The following is a 6,000-nucleotide window of genomic DNA, read 5'->3' on the forward strand; positions in this document are numbered from 1 at the left end:
GTATGTGTATGTAAATCAGTGCAGATTTATGCAAATGAGCGCTGATGCTATTGGCTCTCCTCAGGAGAGAGATTACAAGTAGTTGTGTGCTACCTGGAATGGGTGCTAGGATCGAACTGGATCTTCTTATGAGCGGTTTCTTTTTTAAATTTTGTTTTAATTGATGTGTACGTGATGTCTACGTGCACATATATGTAGGTACCTGAGGATGTCAGGTGAGGGCAACATATCCCTGGAGCTGGAGTTACAGGAGGTTATATGTTGCTGGACATGGCTGCTGGGAGAATCGAGTTGGTTCTTTGCAAGAGCTGTGAACACTCTTAACCACTAAGCTATCTCTGCGGATGTTGTTTTTGTAATGAGATGGGGCCTGGGGCTCAGCATGTGTACCAGGTTGATCTTAAACTCACAGAGACCAGCAGAAGCCTTCAGAGTGCTGGGATAAAAGGTATATGCTACCATATCCTGCCGTTGTTTTCGTTTTGAAACAGAGAACTCTTGTCTCAGCCTCGAAAGTTCTGGGATACAAGCGTTACCCAGACCCACAGAAGTCTGACCTTGCAAAATCCCAAACTCATGCTTTACTTACTTATTATTTTATTATATAAAAATACTTATTTATTAAAAAATATATATTAAAATATATTATAATATAAATATATAAATTTTTTAGTTTTTTGAGGTGGGGGTCTCACTCCGTGTCTCTGACTGTCCAGAAACTCACCATGTAGACCAGGCTAGCTTCAAACTCAGAGACCCACCTGTCTCTGCCACCTGAGTGCTGGGATTAGAGGCGTGCTGAACCACGCCAGGCCAGCTCCAGGTTTTGAACACCGCTTCTATATTCTCTTCTGAGGCCTCCTGCCCTCAGCCTGCAGGGGGACAGACACCTCAGACTGAGTACTTGCAAACTGAGTACTCCCCATACACCCTGGGATGCCTATGTCTGTCTCTTCAGCTCTTGAATCAGGCTGGTGAGGGAGCTCAGAAAGGAAAGATGCGTGCTTGCCACCATGCATCGTGCCGTGACTTCCGTTGCAGGACCTGTTTAACAGAAGGAGAGAAAGTACTCCTCCATTTATCCTCTGACCTCCTCGTGCACTGTGATGCGCGCGCGCGCGCGCACACACACACACAGGACACATGATGAATAAAAATGTTTATGGTGTAGCACTATTCTTGGGGAGATTGGAGCAAATATCTGCTCATCCAAGATAAGGAAGCAAGGACAGACCCGAGTGAGGAGACTACCAAAGTCCACCTTGGTAAAGCCAATGAGTTTTATTGGGGTTACTTACAGGAATGCGGGTAAAGGGTCACCTATGGAAACAGACTGCTGCATTACTGAGAACCCTAACCCAGCAATGGTGACAGCTCACAGAAGCAGAGAACCTGGAGTCACCATAAAGTCTGATGATTGCAGTGTCTCTTTCAGGCACTCAGTTCCTCCGAGAGTGTCTCTCAGAAGTTCTTGCAGAAGGAGGGTCCAAGTACATATGTTCAATTTTGGGGGCTTCCTGAAGCCTTTTAGTTGTTTACTTTTTTTGTGTGTGTTTTTGCTTTTGTTTTGAGACAGGGTTTCTCTGTAGCTTTGGGGCCTGTCCTGGAACTCACTTTGTAGACCAGGCTGGTCTCGAACTCATGGAGATCTGCCTGTCTCTGCCTCTCAAGTGCTGGGATTAAAGGCGTGCGCCACCACCGCCCAGCAAGTTGTTTACTTCTTGAGCTGGAGGAGCTTCCCTGCCCAATGGAGTGTTTCCCCGCCAGTAGACCATCTGGCACCTTAGCGATACAATGTTTAAAAGTAAAAAGCCCAGTTGCCTTTACCCCAGCTCTCAGAAGGCAGAGATGACACTGAGTTCAAGGCCAGCCTGATCTACATAATGAGTTCCAGGAGAGCCAGAGCTACATAGTGAGACCCTGCCCCAAAATCCAAACAAAACGACATCTCCCTAGATGCTGGACTGAAAAAGCGCCTGGTGCATACGCACTTCCCTTGCAAGCCTGATGCCCCTTGTTCACTGCTGTGACATGACACTGTAACCAAGGCAACTTACAAAAGAAAGAATTTATGCAAGGCTTACAGTTTCAGAGGGCTAGTGTCCATGACTATCATGACTGGGAGCACGGTATGGCATTGGGCAGTAGCTGAGAGCTTACTTCATGAAACACACCCAGAGGCAGAGAGTGAGAGCTAACTGGGAATGATGAAGTCCCGCCTATTCTTTCCTGTCTAGCTATTGACTGTTCAGTTCTTTATTAAGCCAATCAGAAGGTGCCTTAGGCAGGTGAGGAAGGACAGAGACACATCTTTACACAGTGTGATCAGACATCCCATCTGTAATCTCAGTTGCTATGGTGAGATGGAAGGCGAGCATGCTGCAACGGACACAAAGTGTCTGTGTCTCAAACAAGAGGGCAGCCAAAGAGCCATGCTGAAGATTGTTCTTGTACCTTCACATGCACACAGTGGACTGTTATTCACTCATAGAGGGAAACGAAGCACTGATTGCTGCCGTAGTGTGGGCAGGCTGAGAACAGGATGTTAGCCAGGTGTGGGGCACAGTGCTGTAATCCCAGTGCTCAGGAGGTATAGGTAGGAGGGCCAGCACTTCAAAGTCCTCCTTCATTGTGTAGTAGCTTTGAGACCACCTTGGGCTACATGAGACTGTGCCAAAAAGACCAAAATTAAATAAATTAATTTAAAAAAGGGAACATGATGCTGAATGAGAAGGTCGGATACAAAAGGCTACATTGTGTCAATGTCTGTGTTTGTGTGTGCGCAGAACAGGCAAACTACCCAGACAGGTGCAGGGGGCGTTTGCCTGGCCCTGGTTTTCCTAGAACTAGCTGTGTAGATTAGGCTGGCCTTGAACTCAGAGATCTGCCTGCCTCTGTATCCCAAGTGTGTGTGCCACCATTGTCCAGCAGATGTTCTTGATCTAGACAGAAGTGAGGGCTGTCTGCCATTGTGAGTGTGCTAATTGCCACAAATGGAAAATGTTTTTTTTTTCGGGGTAGGTCTTTATTTGTGGGGTCCCAGCAGGCCCAGCCTGTTGTCCATGGTGGGGATGGGCTGTCCAATACAGGGGAACAGATGGTAGCTCCCTCCACCAAGAAGTCAGAGCTTACCCTTGTCTCCCCCCTCATGGCCAAGGGCAAGGACCCATTCCCCCACTCCACAGGGCTATAGTGACACGCTTAAAAAGTCAAAAACAACCCCCCCACCAAGGAACAGATTCTCTATATAGAAACCTTGTTTAGTTTAAACTAGAAACAGGGATGCTGTGGGCAGCTTGCTTCTTCTAGGTGGGCTTTCTACAAGGTGAGGCTGTCTTCACCCAGGTTGGGGCAAGATGGGACACAGGAGTGAAGGTAGACACTGGCTGGGGTCAGGTGCCCAGGTGCCCCACCCCCACCTGCTCTGCCACTCAGGTGGGGTTCCTCTGGTGTACACTTTTGTCCTTGTGGTTCACGTGATGCCCTTCAGTGGGGCAGCACCAGGGTCATTCTCGTCCAGGGTCTGCTCTGGCTTCCATCGCTTCTCATAAATGAAGATGATGGTGACCAACACCAGGACCTCGGCCACGATGCCCAGGAAGGGCCAGAGGGCGGCCAGGCAGAGCCGCGTGCGCGCAGTATCATCCTCTCCTGGACGCTGCCCTGGGCGTTGCGTTACGCACGTAGGTATCAGGGTCGCTGTTGATGTGGAGGTTGCTGATGGTCAGCTCTGACCTCTCCGCTGTGGTTATCACGACATACTTGCTCTCAGAGCCATTGGTGATCAGCTGATCCCCAGAGTCAGAGTCTTAAACCAGCTCCACCCAGTGACAGGAGGGTGGGGTGACTTGGACTTGCAGACCAGCCTCACGTTTCTCTCCCTCACTGGAATGCTCTGACTTCTTTCCGTCCTTGGTCCGGGGTGGCCCCTCCACACGGATGTCGCCCCCGCCCACGCGCTCGAGAAAGAAGATGCAGGAAATAGACCCAGAGCGGTCATCTGTGTCCTCCATGTACCGCATCTGCAGGTCGGGCAGCGTATCCTCCTGCAGTACCTGGTCACCTCTCATCCAGTGGTGGCCAACGATGTTGATGCTACTGCTGTTCAAAACGCAGTTAAGGTATGTCTTGGAGCTGACATCATGGACAGAGATTACGATGGTGTCCACCACCGCCAAGGAGCCTTGGCCACCCAGGAGCGCAAAGCCTAGGGCCAGCAGCAGTACCACCACCATGTCGCCTCCTTGGAAAATGTTTTTTTTCCTTAAAAAAAAAATCATTCAAGCCAGGTGGTGGTGGTCCACGCCTTTAATCCCAGCACTCGGGAGGCAGAGGCAGACAGAGCTCTGTGAGTTTGAGGCCAGCCTGGTCTACAAGAGCTAGTTCCAGGACAGGCTACAAAGAAACCCTGTCTTGAAAAAAACACGAAAAAAAAAAAAAAGAAAGAAAGAAAAGAAAATCATTCAAGGCAACTGCAAAGTTACCTTAGTCCAAAGTTCCTGCTGTGCAAGCATGAGGACCTGGGTTTGTATCTCCAGCACCCAAGTAAAGAAGCCTGTGCAGGAGCCTGTGTGGGCAAGAGCCTTGTGCAGGGCAGGCTGTGTGTGCAGGAGCCTGTGTGTGCGGCAGGCTGTGAATGAGGGAGCCTGTGCAGGAGCCTGTGTGTGCAGGAGCCTTGTGCAGGGCAGGCTGCGTATGCAGGAGCCTGTGAGTGAGGGAGCCTGTGCAGGAGCCTGTGTGGGCAAGAGCCTTGTGCAGGGCAGGCTGCGTGTGCGGGAGCCTGTGAGTGAGGGAGCCTGTGCAGGAGCATGTCTCTAACCCCAGCACTGTGGAGACTCAGGTGTGTTCCTGAGCCTTACCTCTGGTTCAGTGAGAGGTCCTGTCTCAGAAAACAAAGTGGGGGTGGATAGAACACACCTGACACTAACACGTGCCTCCATGTGCAAAAAATGGACACACACTAAAGAAGGGTTGGGGCGTGGCTCCGTGGTACCCTAGGTTCCACTCCAACATACACAAATATGTGTTCATAAATACACACATGTATACTCTCTCTTCCCATCATGGAATATTTTCAGAATGATCTAGAAACTCAAATTCAACTTTTCTTCTCCCTGTACTAGGAATCAAATCTAGGGCCTCGTGTATGCTAGACAAGCCTCTACTGCTAAACTGTTGAGCGCCGCCCTGCCTCCTCTGCCTCCCAACTGCTGAGATTAAATGCAGGCATATGCCAGCTACCAGGCTGGTTTTTAACTCATTCTGTAACCCAGGTAAGGCTTGGCCTTGCCAGTCTCCTCCCTCAGCCTCCCTGGTGTGGGAGCCAGCCATGATAAGTTAAATATGAACAGATCAACCAAAGGAAGTTCTTTACTTCCAACCATTACCAGCTGCCATTGACAAATTTAACAGAGGCCTGAATCTCAGTAGTTTACCCTGAAGCAATACCTGGTTACAGGAAGAACCCCAAGCTGAGATTACCTGAGCACCACCTAAAAACAGACCATCCAAAGGAAATGCCTAACATTCCAACCGCTTTAGATAGGACCACCTACCAGCACACCCACACCAGGACACCCCTACACAAATGTCAGCCAATCAGGGGTCCTGAACCTCAGAAACCCCTCACCCCCACCTTTACTACTATAAAAACACAACTCTAACTGAGCTCGGGGCTCCCGTTTATTCCAATATGTTGTACATGCGGAAAGACTGAGTTTGAAAACTTGCATAAAATAAAGGCTCTTTTGCTTTTACATATAGGACTCCATCTCCTTATGGGCTTTTGGGGGGACTTCGCATAACATCTAGTAGTGGGATCCCGGGTCAGGCCACCTGCCTGGAGTCTGTACTGGTGGGACGTAGGCGATCTCAGTCCTTGATGACAGCCCACAGCAGCATGGTGGCCCTTGTGCAAGCAGAAGACCTCCATTTTACACGCCAAAGGTGTGCAAGGGGCCCTGAAAGGCTTGAATGTGGGTGAATTTACCACTCCGGCTG

General features: G+C 49.6%; 1 pseudogene; it reads right to left on the bottom strand.

Moving 5' to 3' along the window:
- Positions 1 to 3,350: 3,350 nt before the first annotated feature.
- On the bottom strand, positions 3,351 to 4,235 carry LOC142852912 (basigin pseudogene; annotated as a pseudogene).
- Positions 4,236 to 6,000: the final 1,765 nt, after the last annotated feature.

The sequence above is a fragment of the Microtus pennsylvanicus genome, chromosome 6 (assembly GCF_037038515.1).
Source record: "Microtus pennsylvanicus isolate mMicPen1 chromosome 6, mMicPen1.hap1, whole genome shotgun sequence".
Classification (NCBI taxonomy): domain Eukaryota; kingdom Metazoa; phylum Chordata; class Mammalia; order Rodentia; family Cricetidae; genus Microtus; species Microtus pennsylvanicus.